The sequence below is a fragment of the Sminthopsis crassicaudata genome, chromosome 1 (assembly GCF_048593235.1).
Source record: "Sminthopsis crassicaudata isolate SCR6 chromosome 1, ASM4859323v1, whole genome shotgun sequence".
Taxonomy (NCBI): Eukaryota; Metazoa; Chordata; class Mammalia; order Dasyuromorphia; family Dasyuridae; genus Sminthopsis; species Sminthopsis crassicaudata.
Window position 1 is genome coordinate 700,366,688 of NC_133617.1, and position 22,400 is coordinate 700,389,087.

Consider the following 22,400-nt stretch of genomic DNA (forward strand, 5'->3'; position numbering starts at 1 on the left):
TTAATATGACAGAAAAGGAAAATGGCAAAAGTTGGAGGGAACATTGGGGAAATTATGACGCTAATGCACTGTTGGTGAACTTGTTGGTGAACTGATCCAACAATTCTGGAAAGTAATTTGGAACTCTGGTCAAAGACTATATACAACTGTGCATAACCTTTGACTAAGAAATACCACTACTAGGTCTGTAACACAAAGGGCCTTTAAAAAAAGGAAAGTTGCCCATGTGTACAGAAATAATTTTGTGGTGGTAAAGAATGGGAAATTGAGGGGATACCTATCAGTTGGGAAATGGCTGAAAAAGATGTGGTCTTTGATTGTGATAGAATACTATTGTACTATAGGAAATGATGAATAGAGCAAAAAACTTGGAAACACTTACATGAACTGATGAAAAATGAAGTCCTACCAGGAGAACAGCATACACAGTGATAGCAGTATTGTACCATGATTGTACTATGTGAATGACTTAGCTATTCTCAGCTATATAAAAATCTAAGACATTCTGAAAGACCTATGATGAAAAATCCAGAGACCCTCCAGAGAAAGTACTGATAGGTTCTGAATGAAGATAAAAGCACACTGTTCTTTTACTTTCTTTTTCTCCCCTCCTTCCCTTCCTTCCTTCCTCCCTCCCTCCCTCCCTCCCTCTTTCTTTCTCTCTCTCTCTTTCTTTCTTTCTTTCTTTCTTTCTTTCTTTCTTTCTTTCTTTCTTTCTTTCTTTCTTTCTTTCTTTCTTTCTTTCTTTCTTTCTTTCTTTCTTTCTTTCTTTCTTTCTTTCTTTCTTTCTTTCTTTCTTTCTTTCTTTCTTTCATTCCTTCCTTCCATTCCTCCCTCCCTCCTTCCTATTTACCTTCCTTCCACCCTTTCTTCCTTCCTTCTTTTCTCTCTCTCTCTCTCTCTCTCTCTCTCTCTCTCTCTCTCTCTCTCTTTGTCTCTCTCTGTCTCTCTCTGTCTCTCTCTGTCTCTGTCTCTGTCTCTCTGCCTCTCTCTCTCTTTGGTATGTGTTTTCTTTAACAACATGACTAATATGGAAATATGTTTTGCATGACTTCACATGTATAACCTTTATCAAATTGTTTGCCTTCTCAGTGAGGGGGGAGGGAAAGGAGTCTGGGAGAGAATTTTGAACTTCAAATTGTAAAAAAAATATATGAAGGTTTAAAATTGTTTTCACCATACACATATACATATTAATGGGAGATAATGTCCTCAAGTGTGTGGGGGGATGGGGTGGATGGATCAAAACATCCTCCAGTGGGATGTTGTTGTACTACCTTAAAGTACAATTAGAATCTGAAATTTGGAAGGGAGGGAGAAGTGCATTTCAGGTAGATGGAGTGGAAGAGAGAAAAATGAAGTCCAGGAACAAATGAGACAATTGGGTGGAAGAGAGAATGAAAGGATAGGAGTTAATGGGAGATGAGACTGGAAAGGTAGTCTGAGGTCCTGTGAAGGTCTTTAAATTGCTAATAGAAAAGTTTCTGAGAGGCAATAGTGAGCCACAGAAGATCATGAACAGATTAGGAAGATTATGTTTATTTATCATCATTTTCTAGGTGATAAAATATCTTTAAAAGTTGCACTGTGTGCCTAGATGGGGTGAGAAAAGGGATAGTCCAAAGCCTGACACATGTGACATCCCCAGTGTGGCAGTTCTGTTTTTAGCTTGTTCTGTTTACTCTCATCTGTGCTTCAGGAAATGAAAGCATGCTCAAAGATACATGTTCCATATAACCAAGCATATATTTATCCTAAATGAAAGATTCATGATCCCCAGATCCTAAAATTCTATGAAACCCTTGGTAAGACCCACGGCTGGCATCATCACATAAATTCTAGTTTCCGGGTTTCTGATCATTTGTGTGACCCTGGACATGTCAAGCATCCCCTTGGCTCTTAGTTTCCATATTTCTAAAAGCAAAAAGATGAAATGAGTTAAAAGGTCTTTTGATTTTTTTTTCCTATAGGCCCAGCTCAACTACCAATCCCTCCATGAAGCCTCCCTCAAATCATTATGATCCTCACTGATCTCCTGCTCTGCAAAACTGTCATAAATTAGACAACTCAGAGCAATCACTTGTACCAATTACTTGGGATTTAACTTAGACATTTATTCCTTCCACATCTTGGAGGTTAGCGGTATGATGCCCCTGTGATCTGGAAAATCCTTGTGAAATATTGTGGCTTTCTCTTCATGTTAGAGAAGTCTGGATTGTTATACTGGGTGTTTGCAATAACTTATTGTAAAATCTAGGTTGATAGTAAACAATACTATACATATAGTTTGTGTATTTCTGAGTTCATAAGATTTTGGGGTGTTATTTTCTGAATTTTGCTTGTTGTCTGTGGCTTCCACAAAATTACTCCCAAATTCCCATTTAGTTTCTTATGTTGAATTGAGATATAATGAAAGCATGATAGGGAAACTTCTAATATGGAAAAGATAATTATATTGCATTATGATAAGATAATTATATTGAATCGCAAGTCTTATCATAGGTAAGGGCTATTATGATCTCCATTTGACAGATGAGGAAACTGAGGCAAACAAAGGGGAAGTGACTTGTCTAGCATCATTGAGGCTGGATTTATCCTGATTCTGGGTCTGACATTCTATGAATTGTACCACCTAGCTATGTCAAAGTACTAAATGACCCTAGTCACCTAGCAAGAAAGAAAAATATAAAAAAGTAAGAGGTAGGATTTGAACTCACATCTCTTTACCTCAGATCTAATGTCTCTCCCACTATAATACATTCCTCAAGAATTACAGGAACCTTAGAGACAGAATGAGAGGGTTAAACACAGATCAAAGCTCAAAGGTCATTGCACCAATCTTTTCATTTTGTTTAAAAAAAAAAAAAAAAAAAAAAAGAAACTGAGCCTGAGCCCATGTTAAGCCAAGATCACATACACAGTAAGTAGCAGAGAGCTGATTTTTGAGCCCAGGCCCTATGTATCTAAATTTGCTTCTTCTTCCCCTCTAGGACACCATTGAATGGATGAGTGAATGGATGGAACAGATCCAGACAGTCTAGCAAACCAAAATGGTGGTCACAACTTAGTCCCCTCTGCCCTTTTGGTACAATAGATAGATAGATGGTCCAAACATTGTATAAGGCAATTTGGGAAGCAGAAGCTTATTTGCTTTGTGTGGACTCCTCTGGGGGCAGGCTAGGTTTTCCATAGCTCTCATATCATATCCTTGAGTTATATACCTATGCCATCTATAATTGAGCTAATAATACAAAAGCTGAGGATTGGTCAAGACATAAGCGTGCTGGAGTCAGCTGACCCAGAGAAATGATTGTTTGAAATGGTCATTGTGAGAATTTATACCTTAGAAAATGACAGGTGCTACAAATCAGGGCTTGATTTATTGTTTTGTTCCTTATCTATATTTTTAAAACTGATAGAGAAAATGTTCATAATATATATCAAACTTAAAAGTTTGTCCCAGACACCTTTTCTCCCCCCCCCCTTTTCTACAGACCTGATTGTTGAATATTTACTAGCATACCCATAGGTCTAAGAATAGAGATTTCCCCCCGGACCCTCAAGAGTTAGGACGGAGAGAGAACCAGTGTTTGAGGGGATCCCTGAGACCTGAGAGAGACTCCTCTGGGGTGGAGGAATGGCAAATAATCCTGGACTTGGAATCAGGAGAGCTGAGATCTAGGCACTGTTCTGTCTTATCTAGTTATATGATCTAGGATGAATGACCTCACTTCTGTGGGGCTCAATTTCCTCATCTGTAAAATGAAGACCTTAAACTTAGAGATGACTGATTGATCTCTCAGGTTTCTTCCAGCTCCAAGTCTATATACTTAAAGTCCATGTTCCCAGGCTCCTTCCAGCTCTAACTTTCTACATTCCAAAGATCCTTCCAGCCCTGACGTTCTAAGACCATACAATTCTAGGTACAGGCACAGTTCACTGCTCTCCCAATTCTCCCCTTGCAAAAGACACGCCTTTTGGGGATCCAATCAGGGCCAAGGGCTCCAGGATCAGGCCATAAGTGGGAACAAAATTGTCACTGCATTTGCCTCTGTGGTCTTTGTTTATTGTCTGAGTGCTAGAAATATTTTGAATTGTTTTGTTTGGGGAGGGAAAAAAAATAACCAAATTAAAAAAAAAAAAGTAACTTCCTTGAATGGCCCAGTCCTGGAATGAAAAGGAAAAAGGATAAACAATATTTTGGAGCCTTATAGACCAAGTAGACCTCCAGCTTTTCTCCAGTGATAGAAAGGCAGCAAATTCAAAAGCAAAGAATAAGAGATTGTTGAGAAGCCTTACCCTTCACCTCTACCAGCCCCCCTTCATTTAATATGGGAAGAAACTGAGAGCTGGAATTTCTTAGCCATAGACTAGGAACTAGAGCCCAAATTCTCTTCCTCCAAGGTTAGAGTTTCCAAATATCCTATGGACCAGGATTCTTAGGGTCAAATTTTGATTCCTCCACTTACTCATCCCTTTAGGAGTTACTTCTAATTATCCAGCCAAGCATTGGACTGGAGGTAGAGAAGGGGAAAGGTGCAATTGCTACCATCTAAGACACCTTACAGTCAGGTGACTCAATTGACTCAATCCTCCTCAGAGGAGAAGCCAGCAATTAGAGAATTTCCTGAAGAAGCTGAGATTTGAACTCTGTTAATCACTGCCAATCAATCAGCCAATCAATGAACATTTATAAAGATCCTATTGGGTACCAGACATCATTTACTTCCAGCAGGTGACTGTCTAATCTGTCCCTGCATTTCAGAAATCCAAGTGGGAAGCTCAACCCATTGAAAGCTAGGAATATGGGGCAGGAAAGGTTATTGATATGGTGATACAGTTTGGAAAGGTGACAAATCTCTCTCTTCCTATTCTCCTTCCTTCTTTCTCTTTTCACTTCTCCCTCCCTTTGTTCTGACCCTCTTTCTTTCTCTCTCTCTCTCTCCCCTCTTTCCCTAGGATATTTTTTGACCTGCAAAGGACCTGAGAAATCATCTACTCCAACTTCTCCCCCATCATTTTACAGAGGAGAAAACTGAGGCCCCAAAAAGGAAAATAAATCATTCAAGATTCCAGAGGAAGTAAATGGAAGAAAAAAGATTTTGACTCAGGTAATCTGAGTAAAAAAAAAAAAATTCCTGAATATTACTACTCTATTAATCAGTCACTCTATTTTATCCATTCACCTACATTCTCTCCAACTTTACCAGAACCCCGTGTCATATTCTACTTTCCCATTGGGATGTAAATTCTTTGTAAGCTGAGGCAATCTTTAATTTTGTATTTGAATTCCCAGAACTTAGCAAGATAATTGACATATAGCACACAATTAATAGGGGCAGCTAAGTGGCTTCTAGGTATAGAACTCAGAGAGCCAGTCAAAAATGCCTGAATTGAAATTCAAATCTGGTCTCAGATATGCACTAGTTGTGTGACCCTGGGCAAGTCACTTAACCCTATTAGCTGTAAAATGAGCTAGAGAAGATGACAAACCACTCCAGTATCTTTGCCAAGAAAACCCCAAATGGGGCTCACCCAGGAAGAGTGAAACAGAACTCAACAACTAACAAGCATTTAATAAGGGCTTTTTAATCCATTCATTTAGGCTAAATACTTAATTAACTACCTCTACTGGTTTCCTGCAGCTAGTATTTTTTCATCCCTTTTTTTCCATATAATCTTTAGAATGGATAACTTGTGGAGCTGCACTTTGTGGAACTGATTGGGGCATGAACACCTTGCATGTATTTTTTTTAGACAATACTTGTAGATATTTTAATATATGTATATGTATGCATGTTTTTGCATGTGTATATCTGTTCTAGTAGTATATTTATCTGTATAAGTGTGTTGGCTCTTGAATATGTGTTTTGTTTGAATGTGTGTGTGTGGTACGGAAATGGTGAGGGAACACCATTTAATAAAAAAAGCTGGAGAGAGCTCTAGAGAAAAGCAAAGTTTATTGTACATTCTCGCGAGAAGGGCGTCCCACTCTTCGAGTAGACGAGTAGACTATCGAAGAGAGGAAGCGCCTCCTGTGGGCAGGACAGCACCTTTAATCCCTAACGCAAAACGCCCCCTCCCACCACTGACCCTCATCCTCATTGGCTGAGAGTCTTACATTCTAAACGCGAGATCTACCCATGAAATTGAACTTGACCAATAAGTACATAGTTGCCCATATTTGGATGAAATAGGGAGATGTCATAGGAGGGCAAGGCAATGCCCTTCAGAGTCCTTCAGGCCTACTCGAACTCTGAAGTAGATGAAGCCTTACTCGATTTTCACAACTGTCTTGAAAGATCTCACCTCATCTCATTCAGTCCCTCCTCTTATTTTGTACACTGAGATCTCTTCAAATTTTTGTAACATAATTTCACATTCCCTATGAATTCCTCACTTCCTTCTGGTTTCTGTTGGCCTTACCCTTTTAACAGCATCTATTTAACAGACCCTTCAGCTTTCTCTTCCAACCTGATCATTCCAGATGATGAGTTTTGGACAATTCTGGTTATTAATCTGATCAAACAAGGGATGTAGATAGGGAATAATATAACACCACTAAGAGCTATAAGGCCAAACCAAAGGAGCTGCTTCCACCAGCTTCCCAAACCAGGACCATCAAGAAGTATTGAACAGTGAGGTCCAAGTCTGTACAGGAACATGAGCAAGTTTCCTAATGTTCTTAGTGATTCCCTTCACTAGATTACCATTGTTATCAATCTTTATACAACATGTGGATAAATTTAGTCTAGCACAAACTCTCCCTTCCTCAGCCAACAAATAATCCAGCACAAGTCTATGTTGTAAAATAGCCTCTCTGGTTTCAGTAGCTTCATCAGCCAAAAGATGTAGTGCCTCAGCTGTCTGATTGGTGATAATCTCTACAACTGCCTGAAGCCTAATTATCCTGTTCAACATGTATATTGGAGTTCTATATCCCCAACTTCCATCTTGAGCCCAGGTCGCTGGCCCATACTCTTTGACTATTCTTTCTGGAGGCCAGGCCTCACCCCAACCATTTGCATCTCCAGTCCAAGTGATGGAGGTATCTAAACTCCGTTTCTCCCTTCCCAAATTATCATACAACTGAATCCCTAAATATTGGTTTGCCTGTTCGGGAAGAAAGAAAACTTTTGGCCTTATTAGTCCAATATAACAATTCCCTGTCCAATTAAGAGGCAGATGAGTATAGGCAGTTAAACCACAGATCCAATAATGACCCTTTAGAGCAGGTTGTTCCCTTGGAAATATGTCTGAGCTATTCCTTGTAAAAGGGTAATATTGTTGGTCTCTCGTCCCTAGGGGGCTTCCCCCCACAAACCTTGCTCTTTTCTCCAACTACAATTGGCAACTGGCCACTGGCCTGTTAGATTAGAGGTACTCCAAAATGTGGAAAACAGAGTCCCATGTTGCCCGGGTGTCCCTGGGGTGACATTATACCAACCCCATTGGTAACTGTACCCAATGTATATGTTCCCTTTCCTCTTATTCTCTTTTATACATCTCAATACATCCCATTCTACTTCACTACACTCAGCAGTAGTGACTTGTTGATAGCAATATCCCTGCTCTCCTATTTCTGGGAGAACATCCAAGGTACAGTCTTTCTAGTCCTTCCTCAATTGAGGATTCCTCCCCGTATCCCGCCAATATCTAGACATTTTTGTACAGTCAATTGTCTTTGGCCTCAGGTCTGTTCTCGAATAGGTCCACTCACATACACTAATTCCCAGCTTCAAACCTCGTCCTGTCTGATTTAAGCAGTATTTCCCTTTCCTATCTTCGGTCAATGACCACTGATGTTTCTCTTCTAAATTCCAGAAACCGGTCCCATTATGAATTTGGGATCTGTTGCTAAGGATCCAGGCTGGGCTTAGGGGGACAGGTACCCATGGCCATTGGTTCAATTGTTGGGATCCACCACAGATCCAACAATTTGATAAGTTAAATGTCCTCCCTATATTCTGCATGAGCAGGAGAAATTGGTTCTCATCTCTAGAAGGTCATAAGGAAATAGATAAACCCAAAGCTTAGGGAGAGCCTCATAATGTTCAACTATTATAACACCGTGAAGTTAAGGTGAACTTCCCAAAGGAAAATATATCAAATCACAAACAGGCAAAGAGACCCAAAGTAAGAAAAGTCATACAGTTACAATTCCCATTCAGTGGAGGTCCCCTCCTCTTATGTAATTGGAGGTCTCCCCTGTCTTCAACTGTCCACTCTGATAAAGGTGGCGCCACAGGTCCTTTTGTCCTGGTGTGGTGTGTCCAGCCTCGTTCCTGGGTGCGAATCGCAGTATCTGAGGTCAGTATCACTTGGTAGGGTCCGTCCCAGCACGGAGTCAGCTTCTCGTCCTTCCAGGAACGGATCAGCACCCAATCACCAACCTGAATTCTATGAACAGGGAAACCTAGAGGAGGAGTCTGAGCTATTAGCCCTTTTTGTTGAAGTCCTTGCAAATGTTCCAGCAATGATTTAACATATCTCTTAACAAACAAATCCTTAGTTTCTAAAATAGGGTCCCAGTCTCCCTTAGGATAGGGAGAGCCTGGAAAGCATGACCATACAATAATTCATAAGGTGAAAGCCCAATATCTCTACGTGGCTTGGTCCTGATTCTAACCAGAGCGAGAGGAAAGCATTTCGTCCAAGGTAGTTGGGTCTCTAAAGATAACTTAGTCAGCTGCCGTTTTATTTCTTGGTTCATCCTTTCTACGTTCCCAGAAGAGGGAGGATGCCAAGGGGTATGGAGATCCCAAGTGATTTCTAAGGCCCTAATCAGATTCTGCAATACCTGGGCAGAAAAATGTGTTCCCTGACCCGAGTCTATCCTCTCCACCATTCCGTACCCAGGAATAATTTGTTCTAATAAGACCTTACTTACTGTCGAGGCAGTTGCTCGGCCTGACGGGAATGCCTCCACCCATGAGGTCAGATGGTCCACTATGACCAGCAAGAACTCGACCCACTGGTGGCAGCTCAGTAAAGTCCACCTGGATGCTTTGGAATGGTCTGATTCCAGGAGGTGGTCCCCCTTTTGGAAGCTGGCGTTGGGCAGCCCTGTTAGTCCTTCGACAAACAAGACAACCGTCCACCAGTTGTCGAGCCATAGTATATAGGCCGGGGGAAACATACCTTGTCAGTATAGCATCACACAGGTTTTGGACATCCCAATGACTGCCCTGGTGCAGTTGCTGAAGGACTTGCCTCATACTTGCTTTGGTCAGTACCTCTCTGCCGTCAGGTAAGAGCCATCGTCCTTCCAAGTTCTCAACTGCTCCGAGAGTTGAGGCCTTCTCTTTTTCCTCCTGAGTAAAACTAGGAGAGGGTAGACTAGGGGGAAGTACAGGTATCAAAGCCATTATATGAGAGATTTCCTGATCTCCGGCTCCCTTGGCCTCCCGGTCTGCTAATCTATTTCCCCTTACCTCAAAAGAATTTCCCATCTGATGTCTCTTTACATGTATTACTGCTATATTCCTAGGAGTCAGAATATTTTCTAGTATCTCTCTGACTAGTGTATGATGAACCAGTTCTTTACCTTTACTGTTTACATATCCTCTTTCCTCCCAAATCCTCCCAAATACATGCACCACACCCCAGGCATATTTAGAATCAGTATATATATTCCCATCTTGGTCACACAATAATTTTAACGCTTGATTTAAAGCATACAATTCACAGCAATTCACAAGTTTGAGCAGACCAATGGGCAGGTAGACTGCCCTTGGTAACAGTGGAAGTTCTAACAAACCCATTTCTTTTCCCATTTACCATCCTAGAAGAACCATACATAAATTCTAAACAAATATTTATCATAACCTTGTGTTGATAACAATAAGGAATTTGTCCCAATGAGTTTATATCCAAGTAGATCTTTCATAAGTGAACATTATTCATACAAATCAGTTTGTTTTTAAAAACATCCAATGCAAATACAATCATATACAGAATGTCTAATTCCACACAAGAGAATTCAAGAAGTTTTGATAATAGATTCCCATTAACTTGTAATGGGAGAGACATTCTGCTTTTCTGAAACATAAGGTCTTATCAAGTATTCTGATAGAGGCAGGGGGGGGGTTTTGCAGAACTAAGAGGCAAGGAAACTGAGGCAGGACTGAGTCAGGACAATAATTCAAAGTTAAAACATAAGCTAGCCAATCATAGTCTAGCAAATTTTCAGCTAGAGTCCCCTGTAAAGGCCTTTTGTCTCTGCAGCCTTCTCCAAACCCAGCATCTGCTAAAATCAGGTGTGTCTAGCTAGTGGACAGGTAAAGAGCTTTTTCAACTTTTTGCAGCCTCTCCCTTATCTGTAGAGACAAGAGAGCGAGACAAAAGGAGACCTTTTGTCAATCGCAGCAATTCTTAAAAGAATTGTGCCGAGCATAGAGCTCTAACAACGATCCAGGCCAGAAGCAGCCTGGATGTCCGGTGCAAAAAAAAGAAAAAAAATCTTTTACCTTTTCCAGAGTTCCATTCAGTACCCAAATTATGTCTATTTTCGAGGTCCTTCATCAGGGAACCAAAATGATGAGGTAAGCAAAGAGTAAGTAGTTTCCAATTAGGCCTGAACTGAAATAAGACATCAGTTTTTCCCAATTTTCTGACCAGTTGAAATCTCAGTTTCCCTTCCCCCCCCTGTTTACAGAAATTATCAGATTATACACAACAGACTAGTAAATCTCCCAAAATAGCAATAGTCATACAGTTTTATACAGCAATAGTTCTGTTCTCCAGGGGACAAAAAGGAAGCAGGATTAAAATTTTTGCAAATAACCCTATCAAATTATCAGATCAGATTAAAATAATCTTTAAACAAGGAGACTATCACGCATGTAAATAAATATTGAATAACTTGTTTTCAGAAAACTTCAGTTCCAACTCCTTAGAACAGTTATAGACTTGAAAAATAAAAATAAAACATTCAGTTATCAACACCATATAAATGTAGGCTTTTCCTTTAAACAGTAGAAATAATTAATATCTAAATCAGCAAGGAGGTGCAGTTATTAAAAACAAAAAACCCCACTATACTTAATGGGAGGAGGGACCTCTCCACGTGGTCACCCTTCCCCCACACCACCATGCTTCCCGACCCAATATATCATAGCTCCATTTAAACTATTACTTTTACAAATCAATCTTTCCTGTCCCGCCTTTAAGTAAATATATATGTATATATTTTTAAACTTTACACTTCAATGTTTGCACGTAACTGACCCAAATTTCATAAAACTTAAAGGTTTCTTTCCCCCGGCCCATGTGGCCCTGCTGCAGTCAGGACACGTGGGAGGAAGAGGAAGGAAGCCACCATCTTCACTCGCTCAATCCCACATACTTCCCCATGTACAGGGTTTCTGATCCCAAATGGGATTTACTAACAGCTATTTCTGGTCAGCTGAAACAACCCCTGCTTCAAAAGACCTAGTTCTCCTCCCCGCCCGAAGGCCCCTGGAAGGGCTAATGGAATTAAATCCTTTCAGGTCCTTCCTTTCAGGTACCATTTAATCCTTTTGGTACCACCAGTCTGCAACAAAACAACAATACCTTATCCGCTTTTTCTTGCTTTTTATTTTTCCTCATATTTTGGCAGTTTGTTCCAATTACTTAATTTATCTCCCAAGGGACTATCTACCGGTATTTTCTGATATTTTTCTCAATTCTCTCCGCGAGGGCTGGCTGGGACTAGGCCACACCCATTGAATTTGGAAGGAGTTTAACAGACTCCTAAACGCCCAAACACGCTAACTGTCACCAGTTAACCCAGTCACCCAGGAAGGCCTAGCTCTCTTCCTGTCTACCGTCTACAGCCCCCTCCAGAACCTATAACTAGACTCAAGGGGCTTCACAGGACGCTTACCTCCACTGGGTTGCTGCGCAACAAATTACTTGACTGATCTGTCCTCCACCAACCGGTTGGGATTTTCACCGCGGAGTTTCCGTTGCTTTTCTCTGAGTTTCTCCACTTCGGGTCCACTCTACGTCAGGGAGCAAGGAGAAGCCCCTGGAAGCTGGCGGGCTGCCTAAATCAAGGCAGGGCGCCACCCCACTAGCACCCAGGAGTTCACTTACTCACCGAGTAAAGGATCCGGACTAGCCCCCAAACTGTGTGGTACGGAAATGGTGAGGGAACACCATTTAATAAAAAAAGCTGGAGAGAGCTCTAGAGAAAAGCAAAGTTTATTGTACATTCTCGCGAGAAGGGCGTCCCACTCTTCGAGTAGACTATCGAAGAGAGGAAGCGCCTCCTGTGGGCAGGACAGCACCTTTAATCCCTAACGCAAAACGCCCCCTCCCACCACTGACCCTCATCCTCATTGGCTGAGAGTCTTACATTCTAAACGCGAGATCTACCCATGAAATTGAACTTGACCAATAAGTACATAGTTGCCCATATTTGGATGAAATAGGGAGATGTCATAGGAGGGCAAGGCAATGCCCTTCAGAGTCCTTCAGGCCTACTCGAACTCTGAAGTAGATGAAGCCTTACTCGATTTTCACAACTGTCTTGAAAGATCTCACCTCATCTCATTCATGTGTGTTACACACACTCATTTACTAAATGGACAATGATCTGTTTGTATCTTGTGGACTTGGACATTTGTGCATGTTTATATATCAATCAATCAATATTTATTAAGCAATCACTATGAGCCACTATAATAAGCAATGGTACAAGAGAGTTCTGCCCTCAAGGAGCTTACAATTTCATGAGAAACTTACAATTAAGGGGCAGCTAGGTGGCGCAATGGATAGAGCACCAGCCTGAAGTCAGGAGGACCTGAGTTTAAATCTGCTTCTAGACACTTAACACTTCCTAGTTGTGGGACCCTGGACAAGTCACTTAACCCCAATTGCCTCAGCAAAAAGAAAAAAAAAAAGAAAGAAACCCACAATTTAATATTATATGTGGGTCTGTGTCTCCAGCTTTAACGTTTTACATTGGCACAGGGTGGGGGATTTGCCATTTACTGTACACAAAGGAATGAACGGGAATTTGAGATCCTGAAATCTGACCACACCAAGAATAATGGGTGCAGTTCTGGGAGATACCTTAAAAGAAGGTCATTGACAAGCTGGAGCAGATCCAGAGAAGCATGACCAGGGGTAGGGAAGGGTCTGGAAACCACATTATACAAGGAGCTGAGGGTGTTTCAGTCTGGAGAATAGAAGACTTAGGGAGGAGGGAACATGATAGCAGTCTTCAAATACTTGAAAAGCTGTCATGTGGAAGATGGAGTATACTTAATCTAAGTGGCCCCACAGGGGTAGCATTGGGAAGATTTCAGCTCTATTTAAGCTAGTTACTCACAATTAAGAGTTATCCAACACTGAACAGTAGTGAACTTTGCATCATTGAAGGTATTCAAGCAGAGGTTGGAATACCATCTTCTGACAGGAATATTCTAACCAAGTTTCTTTTTTTTTAAATTTTTAGATTATACAGATATATTCACTTATTTCATATTTAGAGAAAAAAATCAGAACAAAAGGGAAAAAAACATGAGAAAGAAAGAAAGAAAAAAAAAACCCAGAAGAATAAAAAGGTGAAAATAGTACGCTTCAATCTGCATTCAGACTCCATAGTTCTCTCTCTGAATGGGGATGGCATTTTCCATCCAAAGTTTATTGGAATTGCCTTGGATCACTCAGAGGAGCTAGATCTATCACAGCTGATCATCACATAAGGCTGCTGTTGCTGTGTACAATGTTTTCCTGGTTCTGTTCACTTAACTCAGCATCAGTTCATGTGAGTCTCTCTAGGGTTTTCTGAAATCAGCCTGTACATCATATTTCACAAAACAATAACTTTCCATTACCTTCATATACCACAAGTTATTCAGCCATTCCCCAACTGATGGGCATCTACTCATTTTCCAATTCCTCACCACCACAAACAGAGCTGCTACATTTTTGCGAGTGTGGATCCTTTCTTCTCTTTTTTTTTCTTTAGGATACAGAGCCACAGCTGGATCAAAGGGTATGCACAGTTAAACAAGATTCTTAACATGAGGTGGGAGGAGGGACAAGATGAGTTCTGAGGTCACTTTCAAACCTGAGATTTTATTATTTGAAAATTACATGATCTTTGGATTTCTCATTCTGTGGTTACATAGAAAGTTCCCACCCACAAGGAAGGAGAAGAAAAAGAAGGAGAAGGAGGAAGAGAAGGAACACCTAAATTCCTGAATATAAAATAATATGGCTTTATTTGTTTCTCTCTCCTTGACAAACAAATCCTTCCCTGTTCTTTGTCTCATCCCAGAAAAGTTGAATTTGTTCTACTGGGTCTCATCTGAAATTTCCCAGTTCTCTATTCAGTTCTAGCCCTTGGGTCATATGGATGTTTTAAAGGGAACAGAAGGCCAACCTGGGAATTGTTGTCTCACCTCATCCTAAACCAAGAAGGATACTATCTTTGCCTTGCTCTGTCCAGATCTTGGGTGTTGGGGAAGAGACAATTCAGCCAGGGCTGTTGCTATAGAAGCAAACCTCTGAGGGATGTGCTGGTGCTGCCTGGCGGGGGGTCTCCTGATCTTCCCAACATGCTTGCTCACTCCTGCCTTTGCATGCTTCTATCCCTCCTTCATAAACTCTCTTCAGACCACTCCAGACTTCATTTAATTCTCTGAACTGCTTCCCATAGCACTTTCTGTTTGCATTCTAGTAGTTGTTTGTAAGTCTCTTGATTACAAGCTGTCATTTACCACTGTATAAGTCTCCAACAACTGCTTAAGGAGAGGCAAAGCCTGTGTTTTTTGCTCTTGGCTCCCCTCTGACACCATACACAAGGGCTGGGTACACAGAGATAGTACTTAGCCACCGATTGAATAAAATGTGACCTTAGTTGGCAGTCAAAAGGGTTTGTTTAAAGCCCTGAATCCATTTTTCTAAAGTGCTGGCAGCTGCCTTAGAGATTCCAATCAATGAATCCATTAAGTTAAGGATGTGATTGTTAAAGTCTAAAATATGGTACCTTCTGAAGTTCATCCTGAAGAGCAGGAGCTGTTTTATTTTTCATTTGTACCTCAGCTCAAGGTCTAGTATATACTAGACACTTAATATATGTTTGTTGATTGCTCTAGATCCTTATTTATGGAAGCACAGAGTTAGAGAAAATCAGAGTCAGAAGGAATCTTAGAAAATAATATAAGACTATGGAATGTTAGATATGGACCACCTGAGCTATTTTGAACATGGAGCTTGAGAATTACCAGGAATATGTTACATCACAACTGAAAGATTTAGAGATTTCATTTTCCTGAACTATGGTTCTCCACCATATATAGGTTATATATGTGAATGTGGGGGAGCCCCTCAAAATTATGGTTCATTATCAGCAAAAGTTTGGTTTGTATACCTATTTTTCATATACCTAAATACCTGGTATCATGTAAAATTTTTCAGCAAAAAGGGCTCATGAGTGGAAAAAGTTTAAGTAGTCTTGTTAGAGATCATTTGATTATGAACAAATGAGTTGATTTTATGTAGAAGAAAAGAAGAAACTTTTTCAAGATCAGATATTGAATTACTTAGTAGAAGTTAGTCTCCTGATTCTGCTTTGTGTGCTCTACCTACCAATTACTTTTTCTTCTTAAATTATTGATATGATAAAAAATGACAGAGGGGGCAGGAAGGAGGGAAGAACAAAATCTGGAATGCAAAACAAAAACAAAACTGGGATGTTAAAATTTTTTTACATAAATTTTGAGGAAAATATTATTAAAAAATAAAAATGATGGTGTTTTTTGAGTTTCTATTTTCAGTGAGATTTCTACATTAAGTATCACCATGGATTTCTTTCTGTCAGGTAAATAAATCCTGATTTTCCTCCATGTTCCTGTCAATTATTACACTGTTGATTTACTTTTTCTGAAACTTCTCTTTGGGCTTCCTCAGTTTCCCCTCCTGTTTCTCTGACTGGTTTATTTTGCATCTTTGGTCCCTCCTTGTCCTCCTCCCCCCCCCCCCTTAGGTTCCAGCTCACCTAGGGCCTGTGAAGCTCTGGCTCTGTATACCAAAGCATTTATTAGTCCAGTGAGCATGGGAGACATCTGGGCTCTCTGCTGCCTTTCCCAGGCCCAGGTTAGACTCACTGGATGTCTTTGAGCCTTTCTTGAGCCCAGGAAGAAAAAGAAAAAAAAATAGACAGCTATGTGGCATCCTCTTGGATTGAATCCCCAATGGCAGCTTTCTTGGAAAGGGAGGGAAAGGGTCTTAATGGTTCCTTCACAGGATCTCTCTCTCTCTCTCCCATTCCAATCGTAATCAGGATTTACATATGACTTACTCCCTCTACTGGAAGGATGGAAGCTGGACTAGAAAGAAAGAAAGAAAAAAGGAGAAAAAGATTGGGACCTTCATTTTCTTGGGCGTGACGCCTCATATTTATGCAGTGTTTTATATTTTACAAGGTTCTTTATCATTCCAATATTTCATTTCATAGATTTCATTTCATTTCATTTCATAGATTCTTAGAGTAGAAAGAGGATCATTACTAGTTTGGTGATTTGTTTGACAGTGATTTTTTTAGCTTAAGAAACTGAGGTTCAGAGAGAGGTAAGAGACTCTCCAAGTATTTTGAGGATATCAAATACAGCCAGGATTTGAATTTAGGTCCTGCCACTTTTCAATCATGAAATTTTCCCTCAAACCCTCCCTACAAGATGGGCCAAGTTAAACAGCATGGTAAGATGGAAAGAACATTGAAGCTGGAATTGGAGGACCTGACTTCCCTCCCCTGATGCTTACTGTCAAATGGGCAAAGCATTGGACTTCCCTGAGCCTCAGTTTCTTCCATTGTAAAGGGTTTTGGATTAGCTAGCCTCAGAGGCCCCTTCTGGCTCCACAAGATCCTTGGACTCAGAAGGTAGAAAATTTTCAGTTCCTTTTCTAAGGCCACATGGTTGATAATTAGCTTGTTCTAGGCTCAGTTCTCCAAGTTCTCAGCCATGAACTTTCCTGGGCTGGATGCTGTGATGTGGACTTGGGGTTCCTCGACTTTTGCCCTTTCCCATCACTCTCTCCAAATTATGTTCCCAATGTGTGGGTAATGGATGTTCAATACCTTTTTCCATCTGAGAAGGGGGTTTCCCACCATAATGCATTTAAGGAAAGCTAAAGAGACAGAGACAGAGACACACACACACACACACACAGATAGACAGTGAGAGAGAGAGATTGAGAGAGAGAGAGAGAGAGACAGAGACAAAGAGAGACAGAGAGAGAGACAAAGACAGAGACAGAGACAGAGACAAAGAGAGACAGAGAGAGACAGAGACAGACAAAGAGAGACAGAGAGAGAAAGAGAGAGACAGAGACAGAGACAAAGAGAGACAGAGAGAAAGAGACAGAGACAAAGAGAGAGAGAGAAAGAGAGAGAGAGACAGACAGACAGAGACAGAGACAAAGAGAGACAGAGAGAGAGACAGAGACAGAGAGACAGAGAAAGAGAGAGAGACAGAGAGAGACAGAGACAGAGACAGAGAGACACAGAGAGAGAGAGAGAGACAGAGACAGAGACAGAGAAAGAGAGAGACAGAGACAGAGACAGAGACAGAGACAGAGACAGAGACTGTGTATGTAAGTGTGTGTGCTTGCTTTCGTGTGTGCATATGTTTTTCCTTTTATTGTCCCAGGGGACACAATTCCCAAAGACAGACTATTACAGAACTGCAGAGAGATAGAAAGACAAAGACAGAGACAGAGACACAGTGAGAGACGGGGACAGAGACACACAGAGACACAGAGAGAACAATGAAAGAGACAGAGAATAAGCTCTAGAATGATATTCAAAAGAAAAGACAAAGAATGAGGGAAAGAGAATGAGAGACAGAAAATGAGGCAAGGAGGCAGACGGACCGAGAGACAACGAAAGCTAGAACGGGAGACGGAGAAAAGACAATGAGTAAGGGAGAGGCCGAGGGAATGAAAGCCCGACCGGCACAGACAGATTATTGACACACGCAGACATCGGAGGGTCCGCTCGCTAGGCCGACAGCTGTCTCTGCCCCTGCTGCTGCTGCTGCTGCCCCGCACGGCGAGGCTGCCCTCGGGGGGAGTCCTGCTCGCGGTTCGTTCCCGGAGCTCACAGCTACGCGAGCTCGCTGCTCTGCCCGCTTTTCTCTCGGTGATGTGCTGTGTGTGTGTGTGTGTGTGTGTGTGTGTGTGTGTGTGTGTGTGTGAGTGTGTGTGTGTGTGTGTGTGTGTGTGTGCAAACAGCCACGATCGCGGTGTGTGTGTGTGTCTGCGCCTATGTGTGCCTGTGTGCGCGCGTGTGTGCCTGGGAGGGTTGCCCGAACCCTGGCCCCTCCCTCCCCCCCCCTCCCGGCACATTCCCCGCCCCTTCCCCAAAGAAGAGGCCGAGCTGGTATTTTTCCACCCAGCAGGATGGGTGATGCTAAATGCTCCCTCATTAGACAACAGACACGAGAGGTCAGGAAGAAACCGCTTATAAATTACCGTTTCCTCCCTCGCAGCCCGGCTAGTCGGACTGCGACGCGGAGCAGGACGCACGCTCCAGGCTCCCAGCGCTCGCAGACGCCGGCTCCTTGACAAAAGCGGCGGCGGCGGCGGCACCAGTCACGGCAGCGGCGGCGGCGGCAGGTAGCATTGTCGCGGCCGCTGGAAGCGGGGCGCGGGGAGGACGAGCCCGGGGAGGTAGGCGGCGAGCGCTGCGGGCGGAGAGGGGCCGTGGGCAGCTGGCGTGCGGGCAGGGAGACCCCGGGAGCTCGCCCGGGACGGACGGCTCTTGTCCGCGGGCGGCTCGGAACGAAGATCAGCCGAACCAGACAATAGCCGTGTGCGCCCCGGCGTGCGCGGAAGCGTGCTTTGTGACCCTGGCGGAGGTGCGGAGCTGCCGGCCCGGCTCGGCCCCGCATCTCTCCCCGGCCACGGACAGGCCACGCCGCGGTCCGACCCGGCTCCTTCCTCCCGCTCCGCTCCGCTCGCCCTCCCGTTAGGTACGGCGGCTGGCCGGGCTAGCCTTGCGCCTTGGCCGTGGGCATTCGCCTCCGTGGCCCCCCGCCCCCTCCAGCCCACCTTCCCTCCTCCCGTCCGCCGCAGCCCCCTTTCATCGCCCCCCCCAGCTTCACATTACCTTTGAGAATCACCCTCTCCCCCCGGTACCCGGTGGGTAGGTGGGTGCTGATTTGCCTCCCCCTGCCTAGGCTCGGCGGCTCTTAGATTTGGGGGTGGAAGCGGTGGCGAGAGGAGGGGGAGGGAGGGGAGCTGGGAGTGGTGTGTTTTTGTTTCCCTGGCAAATTGCAATTTTTAAAAATGCCTTTTGATGCTGGGGATGGGGGGCACGGTGTGGAGAAGACGGGGATGTATGTGTGGGTGAGTGGAAGGCAGACCTTTAGGTCTGGTTCGGAGAGACCCCCACCTCGCTCCCCAGTACAGCTCTTCGGTCCGCTCCCCTTTTCGAGGAAGCCCGCAGTGTTCTCGGGGGGTGGGGGGCTCTGCCCTCCTGCATCTCTGCTGGCGGGGAGGGGGCTGGAGCATCGAGCCCAGAACCTCGGAAGCACTGGCTGCTTTTACAGGCGAACCTCGCTTAGCGCCCGTACCTCCCTCCTCCCACCCCTCACCCCGACACAGGGGTGCGTGCATACATGCTGCAGATGGACCAGAATCCAGGTCTGTAACCCCGGGGTAGGACGGAGCGGGGCTCCCGGTGCCAAGAGAGGCTGGCAAGTGTCTTTCTGTGTGTGGCAAATGAAGTACCCAGGTCAGAACTCGCTCTCCTGCTCTCTCTGCCTCTCTTCGCTCACCTATAATCGCTTCCCCTTTTGGGGAAGGTAAAAAGAGGCTGCCGCTCCTTGGAGACGACACCCCTTTCCTCTTTCTTCCCTCCTCCTGTTCTCCTCCCTCCTCCCCCACTTCTGTTTTTCAAGGTGAAACGGTAGTCCGTGTTTAAGCCTGGATGTCTCCTTTTCCAAATAACAGCCTGGGTGCTGGGCGACCGAATTAAGGAGGTCACACTTACAGTCCTTGCCAGTAGAAACAGGGCTTGGATAAACCTGTCCAGACATTGGAGAGATTTCAATGGTTTTGGCCACTTTTGTCAGAAAAGGAGGGAGGAGGGCCTCGATGGACTTTTATCTCAGCTGCCCCGGAGAAGGCATTAATGAAGTGGGCAGAGGAAGAGGAGGAGGAGGGGGGAGGAGGCACCCGGGTGTAAGCGCTATTTTGGTAGTACCAGTAGTCCCTTTGGCAAGGTGGACATCTCCAAACGCTTCACAAGCATCATGGGAAAAGAATCAGAAAAAAAAAAAAACCTCAACGATGCCAGCCTGCAGGCCCTGTGCCCATCTGTCCACTCTAGTTGAGATATCTGCTAGTTTAGGATTTGTGCGAGTGTGTGTGTCCATGCCCATCAGCTTATTAAACCTCCCAAGACACCGGGGATATCAGGCTTTCCAGGCATTGTGATCCGCTGTCGGGATTTGTATTTCTCGATTTGGAATTGATTAAGCTGGACAACTTTTGGCAATGTGTGTGTGCAAATTAAACTCTGGGAGAAGGATTCTCCCAAAGGATGGCTATCTTTTAGAGAAACTCAGGGGAGGAGGAGTTTATTTTTGTGAGAGGAACATGGCTAGCTCCTAGCAACCAGTGCCTTCCTTTGGCATTAGGAGAAGAGAGGGAGGAGGTTGGTGGGTGATGGGGGGAATAAAGGAATTTTATTGAAGTCTGTTGAGCCAGGAGAGTGAATTAGGCAGATCTGGGAAGAAAGGCAGCCTGCTGGAGGGACTGGGAATGGTGCTTTCTCTGGTTAGAGCTGCAGACACTAACTGAAAATTGAGCCTTACCACAGATAGCCAATAGCTATAAAAGCGGACATTATGGAAAGGCTGGCCATCTTCACTTTCATGCTCCCAGAAGTTTACCCACAAAGGCAAAAATCTCTAGTTTTAAAAAGACCAATTGGGAAGAGGAGAAATTATAGAAAGAAAAGTGCTATTAACATTTAAAAAAAAAAAAAAGCAAGGAATTTTTTGGATGCTTTTGCTGCTCTGAAATACAATTTTATTAAATATTAGAATCCTTTGCTTTTGAAAGGTGGAAGGAAACTTTGAGGTCCAATAATCCAACCCCCTCAGTTTTACAGATGAGGAAACAGGAACAGAAAGGTCTTGGAGGCAGAGTGTGAAAGAACCTAATGAAATCCAGAAGATCAAAGATTGGAGCTAGAAGAGACAAGGAGAGCCATTAAGTACAACCCCCTCATATTTATATGAGGAAACAGATCCAGAAAGTCTAAGTTGCTTAAACTACTGGGATTCAAATTCATAACCTCTGGCTTCAAAGGCATTCAAGAGACTTTAATAGGATAGAACCTAGAGATTTGAAGTGGGAGAGCATGGTGGTGCTATTCTGTTTTATGGAAGGTTGAAATAGAAGTTGTCATCTGATTCAGTGCTTTTAATTTATAGATGGAGAAACTGAGGTCTGGAAGGGGAAATTTTTTTTTCTGCCAAAATCACATAGTTTATTAATAGCAGTCAGATTTCCTTGGGGAAGAACAGGAAAAAAAATTGGTGCTTCCTAGTATCACATCATATGGCTACATTGATCTGTATTTGGGATGCAATTATTGGTCAGTCACATCTGACTCTTGGTGATCCTTTGGGCATTTCTGGTTTTTTTGGCAAAGCCATTATTGCCATTTCGTTCTCCAGATTATTTTACTGATGATAAAACTGAGGCAAACAGAGCTAAGTGACTTGCCTAGTCTGAGTAAATGTCTGAGGTCAAATTTGAACTCAGGAAGATGAATTTTCCTGATTCAGGTAGGCTACTCTCACTACTTCCCCATCTAGTTATGGTACTAATTAGTTTCATTTTCATTAATGAGTTCAGGGAACTGAAATGATTTGTCCATGGTCATACAATTCATGAATGGAAGAGCCCAAACTCAAGTCTGCAGCTCTGGACTCTATTTTTCTGGCAGTCAGGACTTAATAGTTGAATTGAGGTTGCCTTTTAGGAATTAAAAAAAAAAATCAGAAAATGCAAAATAGATGATACTCGAGAATCTCAGAGAACATCTAGTTTTAGAATCTTAGAACTAGAGTCAAACGGGGCTTCAAAGTCTATTTCAATCCCCTCGGTTTCTTTCTTTCTTTTTTTTTTTTTTCTTTTTATATATTTTAAAAATCTCTTCTCTTCTCCCCCCATTTAAAGATAAAGATAAAGGGAGATAGATAAGTGCCTAAAGTCACACAGGTAATTAAGGTCAAGAAATAGGATTCGAGCCAACTCTTCCAACTTTAGAGCTACAATCTTTCCGTGGTACCATTTTGTCTACTCCCCTCTCCCCCCCCCCTTTTTTTTTAACAGCTTAGAAAACTAAGCTTCTTACAAGTACTGGGGAAATAGGGAAGGACTTA